At 37.3% G+C, this 10,408-nt stretch overlaps 1 long non-coding RNA gene across 1 annotated transcript; it reads left to right on the top strand.

Moving 5' to 3' along the window:
* Positions 1–1,077, top strand: LOC135800626 (uncharacterized). Its single transcript, XR_010550201.1, has 4 exons — positions 1–136; positions 187–327; positions 389–539; positions 595–1,077. It is a non-coding gene; the product is annotated as an uncharacterized lncRNA (long non-coding RNA).
* Positions 1,078–10,408: the final 9,331 nt, after the last annotated feature.

Genomic DNA, 10,408 nt, shown 5'->3' with positions numbered 1-10,408 from the left:
CTAAAACACAAAATGTGACAGATGTGCGTTTCGATTCATTTTACAAGCATCATATTTAATTGTTAATATGTCGGATTCAACTAGACGATTTCTTGATTCTTCACGTAATATTCAAATAGCTGCATATTCAGGTCTTGTAAGTATGTTAATATAAATTTAAAATAATTTTTAAAAATTTATTTTTAGATTTTGCGAATATTTTTGTTAGTTGTATTAAATTATCACAGAAAAAAAGATGTTAATCTTCATACATATGCAGACATCTTTAATGTTTATGGTGGCATAACAATATGTGCTATATTTGTTTTATTGATTGGTATTTATAGAGTAAGTAATATTTATTATTAATATTATTATTATTTAATTATCTAAAACTGTATTTTTTTAGAGGAATCATTATTTTGTAATTCCTTATCTCGCCGTAATTATCATCGAAATACCAATAACATCAATCGCACTCATCTTTGATTTAGTTTTTTTGCTGCACAGCTCAACATACAAAATGTTTTTGGAGTTATTGGTTGGATTTGCAATGATATGTAAGTACCTTTAAATAATATTATCTTAAAAGCCGCTTTGATAACTTAATTTTAGTTTGGAATTTTTTCACAACATGGTTGTTGATGAATAACTACCGCCAGATGGAGCTCCAACACAAATTAGAAAAACAACTAGCAAACTTAAGCGAATCAGAGATACCGAATGATTTTATTAGAGTATAAATGCTCTATGCTGTCTTTCGCATGTGAAAACATAGACATGTCATCAAAAGAATTCGTTTTATTGAGTACAAGTCAGTAGAGTGCTTTTCTCCTTCCGGCTAAGTGCACATTTGCCTATGAATAAGTAATAAATAAATAGAGTTCAATTCAGCGTAGATTTCCAAGCAAGCAACGCACGACCACACACACAGCCACGGCGAGTGAATAATTCAAACGTTACTTTACTTGTTAGTGAATTATACTTATATATAAGTAAATGTGTTTAAAATCCAAGTAATAATAAATAGCTAAATTGTGTGTGTGTGCTTCTAATCTAATCTGATTAGGATTTGCCTGCACATGCATTAACTAAATATTCATGGTAATAGTTAATAATTACTATTTGTGCAAGGACGATTTGACCGAATGCTAGCGCGTAATTGTGGGCTCGCATAAGCAGACCATGCCACCCTCCGGGGGGCTAATTCACGCGCCGCACTCGCCCAAACAAACATTAGATGTACAGAATTTGCGGAATTAATCAAACCCACGCTCGTATGCGCACGCCGTCCACCATGCAACCTGTTTATTGCTGATTAATTAGTGTGACTATAGGTTTAATCAGCGTCAGAGCCGTGCACAAATAAACCTAATTCGAATGACGATTTTATTTGATATGCAACGTTAAATTGCAAATTACTGAGGATTTCCATAAACGCAAACGGAATTTAATATAAATTTTTGATTTTTTGATTTTCGGTGGAGAATATCTTCTAAGAAAACGTTAGGGCGACACCAGTGTCGTCGTCATCTGCAAGACATTGATTAATTATGCTTCCCCTGGATAATGAGACTCGTTAAAGATACATTATCGCGCCTTTAATTAATATTAAAACGCGTGCTGCATGTAACCCAGGGTGCGCCCAATAAGTGACAGCAGGCGACAGTTTTTTCTCCTTTTGAAGTTGCCAAAACTTAATAACATGACTTAGTTAATTCTACCAAAATTTATGTTCTTTTTGAGAACAATAACTAGATGCTTTTTGCGCGGTTTTATTATATTCATGCACACGTCGCGGTGAAAAATATGCAAATTGCAAAATGCTAATCACGGGTTAGGGGTTTTAAACAATAAATATGTTGATTTAAAGAGTGTCGCAAACGCACACCCTCGAAAACACACAAAAACTCAATTGTTATGTGTCCCAAATGGCAATCCGGCATATAATATGCAAATGACGTAAATAAACACGCCGGCCGAGCCTTAACGCGAATATCATAAACATAAAAGGTCATTCCGGTGTAAACCCTAAATATAAACAGCAATTAACATAAGCGGATATACCACTCGAATGGATAATCAACCAACTAAATGGAATCTAATTATTCGATATTTATTTGCGGATAATATTTTTCCAAACAACATTTTCACCAAATCCCTACTAATATTATAAATGCGAAAGTCCTGATGTTTGTTACACTTTCACGCAAAAACTACTTAACCGATCATCATGAAAATTTGTACACATATTCTTAGTGGTCCCCGAATGGTTAGAGGCTACTTTTTATTTAATAAAAAAAATATTTTTTAAATAAAATAAAGAAATTGTTTAGCCAATAATATCTCTGCATCTGACTATTTGACTACTTTAACGCCATCTAGCATTCCAGCAATGAAGCTCAAACCTAAGTACTATAGTACCATCACACTGTATTATCACACTGTATTACCGACAGCTACGTCAACATCAAATCCAATTGACTACACTATGGAGACTGTACACTATACTTCCATAGATTATACTTTCAGCCATTTTAAACTTCCAGCCATTCTACTTCATTGTTACTTCTTCTGTGACTACAGACGCGTACGGAAGCAACTTCATTATTTTAGATATTCGCGAGCGAAGCCGCGGGTTAAAGCTAGTCTAATATAAATACGTAGACATTTATTATTTAAACTTAATGAAATATTTAAAAATATGTTTTTATTCTAAAGTTACTGATCCAAACACAAAAGCGCTTGATATTTGTTTATTTAAAACCAAAATTCACAATAACAGTCACTTTTTGTTGACAGTTTGTTTTGTTGTCGATTTATTATCATTAAAAGTTAAAAAAACAAATAAATATTGTGTGCAGTAAAATCGGTGTCACTAACAACCCAAAACCGGCCACATTGATGATTTTTATCAACCGTATGATTTTTTTTAACCGATTCAAGCAAATAAAACTTCTAACCCAATATACACATACTATATAAGACTCGTTAAATGACAGTGCGTATTATTCGGAATTGCGCGACTGCGGGCGGCGTATTCTCGAAGCGGTGCTTCCACTAATGGACTAACGATTATCCCCGATTTCTGAGATGGGACCCGGATAAGTTTTTCGCCCGCGAGATCTTTCGCAGGTTGCGCAACTCGCGCGTTGACTTCCCTCTTGGGGGCAGCCCCCGCATAGTGCGCTTGAAAATTGACGCCCATCTCCTCATCTCGTCGGAATTTGGCGTAATCGCTCTGCGACGCCTTCGCAGCGAACTTCGGTTAGTTGCAAAGTGTCGATCATCGTCGCCTGCTTTACATCTTTGCGATCCAACGCGCCAACGAACTTTCATCATCGCCTTCGATTATCATCCCTCTCTTTATTGACATTATAGTTTTATTACACTGCCATTTTGGTATTTGACGATTTGAGTCACTCGCTTTTTCAAAATACTACTTTTGGTGTTGAAAATTAGCGAAAAACATTGAGGGTATTATATGTGTAGCATTTTCTTTGTCAGCGTATTAATTAAATCGTTCGTAAGGTAGTACAAGTCAAAAGTTGGTAACTTAATTAACCCCAAAGTTATTGCGCGCTGTACACACGCTCACTGACACAAATTTGGAATGTGGAGCGTACAGCAAAGGGGCGCTAAGTGCTAATCTAATTTGCTCATTTGCGTTTTGTAATTTCAACTTGTTTGCCCCTAACGGTTGGCGTTTAACTCTGCATTGTATCTTAAACAAATTCGCCAAAATCAACTTTCGCGTAAATTGCCATAAAGGCATTCCCTGAAGCTTTCAACTCTTGCCATTACAAGTATCGCCATCTATAGAGCAGTAGCCAAAAATATAAAAGTGTATAAAACACCGTTTTTGCAGATATTCAGACCAAGTACTGTATAAATAAAAAATAATAGTTTGAGATTCTTGAAAGATGCTTGGACGACTCACCAAAGCAAAAATGAATAAGGCGGAAATGGGATGGCCTTTGGTCTACATGCTGTACAAAGTAACCGGAAGCGCGCGAGACGTCCTTTCTCCGATCAAACCATCAGCAAGTTCATTTCTCCCATGGTCTTTTAGTTACGCCACCGCAAAAATAGCTTCAATAAAATCTTGGAAAAATTATTTCTGTACCCCCCTCGCACATAAAAGCACAACAAAACTTTTCAACGACACTCACACTTGTCGAGTTCCAGTTTCTGGAACTACAAAGGCGGAGAGGTCAGAAAAAGTTGCTAAATAAAAATAAAATACATAAATGGGGGAAAATAGCAAAGTAGACCAGCGGATTCTCACGAAACAAGAGCAAACACATTAGCAACTAAAACGCAATGGAACGCAAACAAACGAAAACTTACAAAACTAGTTACGCTATTCCTCCCGCAGTGTGAAAACTTGGTTGCCTACAGTCACAAATTAGATTATGTGTTTTATACCATTTTGCAATGAAATCGTCAATATTGCATGCAATAATTTTAGTGCTCATAGTAATTTTATATTAACCCCAGCACGATGAATCAACCCACACTGCCCGGAAGTATCTCCCCGGCTTTTGCTGTTCGTATTTATTCGGCAACTCGGCGCTCGCCTTGGTTTTTTCTTCGCTTTTGTTGCCTCGTTTTTCTTCCATCGTTGCTGTTGTACTTATAGTTAGTTATGTGCCCCGCGCGCCCGCCCGCGCTGAGAAAACAAACAGATGATACAAGAACGAACCAAAAAGTATTTAAAAGCATTCCGAGATTAAACAATTAAGATAAAACATTGCTTGCCCGAAAATCTCGGCGCGTTCGCTGGCACCGCTTCAGAGCTCTTTCGAACTCTACGAGTATATCTTCGCTAACTATATTTTCCAAACAAGAGCACGTTTGGAATACTCGGCCCCGGAAAGCCGCTTCCATCTCATCCCACAAGTCAGTCGTCCTTTCGCCTTATTCTCGCCGAATGGACAAGTTTTGTTCGACTCTTCGGACGCTGCGTTCGACTCTTTAGATTCATATCGCTCTGTGCAAAACTCGGCACACACTTCCTCCCACGCTCGCGACTTTTAATGCACTTATAGTTTTATAGTTTTATACGTTGTTGCATTATGATTTTTCATCACGACATGAAATGCGCAAAACGAGTCGTTTTGTTTCTGGCGGATAAACGTTTTATATACCTACTTTTACAACCAAAATTGATTTACTTTTTTCGTCGCTGGGTATTGTATTTTATTTGGGCCGACATGTAATATATTTTTTAGATTTTATGCTGTTCTTTTTGTCGCCGGCGCGGCGTTTTTGCGCCGGCCGACATAAACTATTCTCTTGCAGCGTTTCCGATTTTGTTTTCTGACTTTTGGGCGTCGAACGGAACCCTGTGCGCGGCGCCCTCGCACGCGGGCGATACATATGTAAAAGTTTTGGCTTCTCTTTGGGGGGAAAAATATGTCGGGGAATTTATGGTCGACGGTGCGCTCGCATTTTTATATTCTCCATCTGCCGACTGCGCGCTCGCGCTGGTTTGTTCGGCTTTCGCGATGCAGTAACCATTTTAGCAGAAACGCGTCGCAGACATGACGATATAACAACGATGCAAACAAAATGTTATGCACATAAACGTGTAAACTCTGACCTACGAAACATTAGTGGTCATCGTACATCAAAAATATTTAAATTCTGTGTTATCTTGGTCGCAATACATGTAATAGTGCTTAACAAAAATGATAAATCATTCTGCGGAGAGTAGAGAATTATTTTTGAATGATTTATTTACCTATTATGCCAAAATTAGGTATTATTTTGTAATACAACAATGTTTATAGCTGATATAGACACTTGAGAAATAATTTATGTTAGTACAATTCGTTTCAATCTCTTTGACTTATCAAACTCACTCACCTTCACTATGTGATTACTGCGCCTCGGATTTCAATCGTCGTTGCAGTTCCTCGTTCAGTTCTCGCTGCTGAAGTCGGCGCGGCGCGTTGTTTCACGAGCTCATGGCGGTTCACTTTTAATTATATCGCGATTTGTGATTTGAACTGTACATTGATGTGATTGTGAAGTGGTCAGTGTCAATTAGCTGTATTAACACAAGGTAGGATTATTTTTCACTTAGCGTTTTTATTTGCGGTATCGGTTTATGTTAAGAATGCGTTTCGTCGACTTGTTGGTTAACTTACGAGTAACGCGCGCGCAACGTGTAGGTAAATGAATTGTGCCGACTGCAAACGTTGTCGATTCTTGCCTGTATAAATGCAATCGAAAGATTCGCGTCGACAAATTCCGGTTTTCTTTATCTTTTATCTTGCTGTGTAGCGAAGATTGACGCGTACGCATATATACTAAACATAATAAAATGTTCTGCTTTATTTAAATTAAGAAATATAATTTCTCTCTAAATAAATTTTGTATAAAGTATTCAGCGGCTTATTAATTTACAAAAACTAATAATTGATAATTAATTCCTCGAGCATTACTGCAATTAGTGTATCTAATTATTTTGTCGATCTCATGGAATATCATTATTCTTTGTTCAATGAGCAAATATACCTACTAGTATTCTTTCCTTTAGTCAAGGAAAATAATAGAGTGTAGTGTTTGTGATTATGATAGAAATAATTATTATTTCTATTATTATAGTATTAATTAAGAAGTACATAATGAAAGCACTAATTAACCTAAATAACTAAGTTTATTAAGTCAATAAATAGGGCATTGTGATTTATTACATATTATGATTTAATATCATTAGTACGTGCGAGTATATCCACAATTTAAAAAAGTACTTCTTTGTGAATATTTGCGTATTTATACTATACTAGCTTTAACCCGCGGCTTCGTTCGCGACTATCTAAAATAATGAAGTTGCTTCCGTACGCGTCTGTAGTCACAGAAGAAGTAACAATGAAGTAGAATGGCGGGAAGTTTAAAATGGCTGAAAGTATAGTCTATGGAAGTATAGTGTACAGTCTCCATAGTGTAGTCAATTGGATTTGATGTTGACGTAGCTGTCGGTAATACAGTGTGATAATACAGTGTGATGGTACTATAGTACTTAGGTTTGAGCTTCATTGCTGGAATGCTAGATGGCGTTAAAGTAGTCAAATAGCCAGATGCAGATGTATTATTGGCTAAACAATTTCTTTATTTTATTTAAAAAATAATTTTTTTTATTAAATAAAAAGTAGCCTATAACCATTCGGGGACCACTAAGAATATGTCTACAAATTTTCATGATGATCGGTTAAGTAGTTTTTGCGTGAAAGTGTAACAAACATCAGGAGTTTCGCATTTATAATATTAGTAGGGATTAAGGAATTTTACAATTAATCTCTGGTTATTGCAAAAACTAAGCTGTTGTTTTTTTGGTATCAATTCTTCTGAATTTTCGTGAATTCGCTTTTTGGGAAATTAGTGAAGGAACTAAAAAAAAGTAATAAAATTCACAACATTTTCCATGCCCAAAAATAAAAACCCTTCCCGGCATCTTTAATGTCAGCTCAGGGACCCAACTGGCCTAACAAACGTGCAGTTGTGTATAGCAAAGTACAGTCAACTAAAACTACCTGATCCACCATGCGCTCAGTTTGCACCTGGGTGGGATTTCTATCACCGCTGCTTGCTGCGCAGTGCATTTCCGGAATGCTGGTGCCTGTAATAAATCGGTAGTATCGAAATAGTCCGTCGAGAGCGATTGAAAGCTCTGGATATCGAAGCTGGTACGCGTTGTGCATCCACAATGCCTGCATTCCATAAGAGCGATATCTGTAAAACATGACGGGGATGTTGGTCATTGATGCCGCTGGAAAATACAATGTCAAGCAATCCCATCCGGGAGATTTTCCCAGTTGTTTTTTGTTGTTGATCTTGTTGAACTTTATCTCCATCGCGATTTTAAATTCCTTCATTCAGCTCTAACCAAGCACTGTGACGCGCATTGTGTTGTTGTAACTATTGCTTCTATTTCTCTTCGCCATTCGCCTGAGTGATCCCTGTTTAGATCTAAGACCTTTGTCTGACAGTTTTCTCCGTGCCTTTTACCTAGTTGCGTTCAATGCGATCTGCAAATCTGAGCCTCTTACTATTTCCACCAGCCTAACACTAAAAATGTGTTTGCTTGCTGGAAGCGAAGCAAATGCTCACAACAATTCTTCTTTCTTCTTCCGGTTTTCGTTTTGTTTTCATGACAGGGTATCAGCTTTATTTACCAACCTCTATTTTGCATTCAGGTCAAAGACATCACACAATACATTCGGATATTCTTAGAGTAGATCTAAATCAGATAATCTCTATAATTTACACCAAAATTATAATTAAACTGATTTTAGTTCTCACATTGCTTGATAAACAACTTTTGAGAATCAAACATCTCAACACGCAGAACCCTTTTCATAATTATTATGAATACCTGCCATGTTGTGACTTTGTGCTCAGCTTCAATAAGTAAGTAATCAAAAGCAATCAAATTTGACGCACCCCCAAATATAATTCCATGAAGCAGGCTCGTGCCCTCAATTATTACTCTCTTAAGATTCATCCATAGTGTTTGTATTCGTGTGTGGTAGACTTTTGACGTCCTGGACGCCGATAGAATGGGGAATACCGAAAATACTTTCCTGCGGTTTGCGTGTGTCTCGCGTGACGGCTATAATTAAGGCTTGGATCAAAATATGTTTGGATCCAGCAGCATGCCAATATTAATAATATATAGAGTGTCGACACTGAAACTTTCTGCTATGGTGTGTTAAGTGTACGGGATGATTTCCAGCGGAAACTCTTGGTGGAAATTTTGGTTGGACCTGTTTGGCATCAATGGCATCAATAACGTACGCTTCGTTTGGATAATGTTCTGCAGGAGATGACAAGATGAATTACTGCCGTAATTAGAGGAAAGTTTTCGAACTTCAGGAATCTATGCCTTGTTACTTACAAAGTGTTTTTGAAAAATTCATCATTTTTAAAAATTAAATTTAATTTATTATTTTTTAAAATCTTATAAGACAACTTCGATAATTATGGTCCGATTTTTTCTAATTTTTGATGGATTGAAGATGGTTTAAAAGTTGATTCACCCTGTATAAGTAAAATTTGCTTCAAGAGGAATTTAGCAAAGTTGGCGATGTCAGTGTCGACGGTGCACGTTAAAATTAGGTGTGGATTTTCGACAAAGCGCCGCCGCCACAACGTACCCCATGCCCAAAACAGCAACTCGAGCCTAATCTAATACACCGCGCCCCCAAGAACTTCGATATTGCTACCAGCTCGAAAGTGACGGATTGCCGTCGACCTTCGGCAATTCGTCACTTTGTCCGCGCAGAACTTCGGACGAGGACCGCCTCGCAATTGGGGACGTTATTAAGTTGTCCGTTTTTGGTGAATTAACATATCCCGAAGCCGAAGTTGGCGCTTCTTCTTTGTCTTTACCATCGACTACCTCGAGTTTGCTGCTCATTGAGTTGTCAGGTCATTCAATTATAATACCTTTAACGGCTGCCCAAATTTAAACAATTTTTAAATCCATTTTAATGGCATTATTGTTGTTTTTTGAATTTTTTTATTTTGAATATTGTGTAAATGATTCATTTTTATATCTGATATTTATTTTTAGCCCTTAAATTTATATTTCCATTTGTTCGTCATACCATTAATGATTTGCCATTCCATCGTTTCGCTTCATTTTAAATGATTGATCATTATTAACGAATCGTAGATATTCGTTGCTCTTTGTATGCCTCGCTGTGCTTTGTTTGTGCCCGAAAATAAAAATGTGCCGGCGTCATTTACCTAATGGCAAAATAACAAAATGGCAAAACGCAACGCGAACGCGAACGAAAGACGATGAATCGAAACGTCAGTTTATTACAGCGCATTTGTACATCCTTCGCGCACATTCGCGAGAAGAAGAAGATAATGGATCTCGAATGGATTATTATCATTGTGTGTGCAGTTGTTGTTGCCAGCAGCGCTGTGTTTAAAAATACGGTCATTACGCCGTGCCGTTTGTTCGATTCTGTGGTTGCGGCAGTGGGAAATCTCTTTCTCTTCGTCTTGAGAGGGACGCAGCCCGAGGGACTCCTTTTATTGCTCGCGCGCCACGCGCGCGATAAATCATTTCTAGTTTTGTGTGTTTCGTGTTTGTGCGGTGCGTTTCTTTATGTATGCATGCCGGCAGTCAGTCAGTCAGTTATACATAAATAACACCCACACTGACGCACGCAATGAAGACCATCCTACGTCTGAGTCACGATCCTCAATGATGATTTGATGTGGTGAAGAATGGAAATCAGATGGGATTCATTTGAATTTGGTTGCCTACGAGTCTAGACAGAAAACTTTTTCAATTCCAAGCACAAAAAATGCAATAATATGAATAGCAATATCAAACTTTTCAATAATACCATTTTTTGTGCGATTTATATTTCATATGTTTTGAGAGTTTTGTAACAGTTGTAGT

The sequence above is a fragment of the Atheta coriaria genome, unplaced genomic scaffold (assembly GCF_025399875.1).
Source record: "Atheta coriaria isolate IRGN ID8LTWV9N9 unplaced genomic scaffold, Caltech_Dcor_3.1 hic_scaffold_10_pilon, whole genome shotgun sequence".
In the NCBI taxonomy this organism is placed as follows: Eukaryota; Metazoa; Arthropoda; class Insecta; order Coleoptera; family Staphylinidae; genus Dalotia; species Dalotia coriaria.
This window is presented reverse-complemented; position numbering and strand designations above follow the sequence as displayed.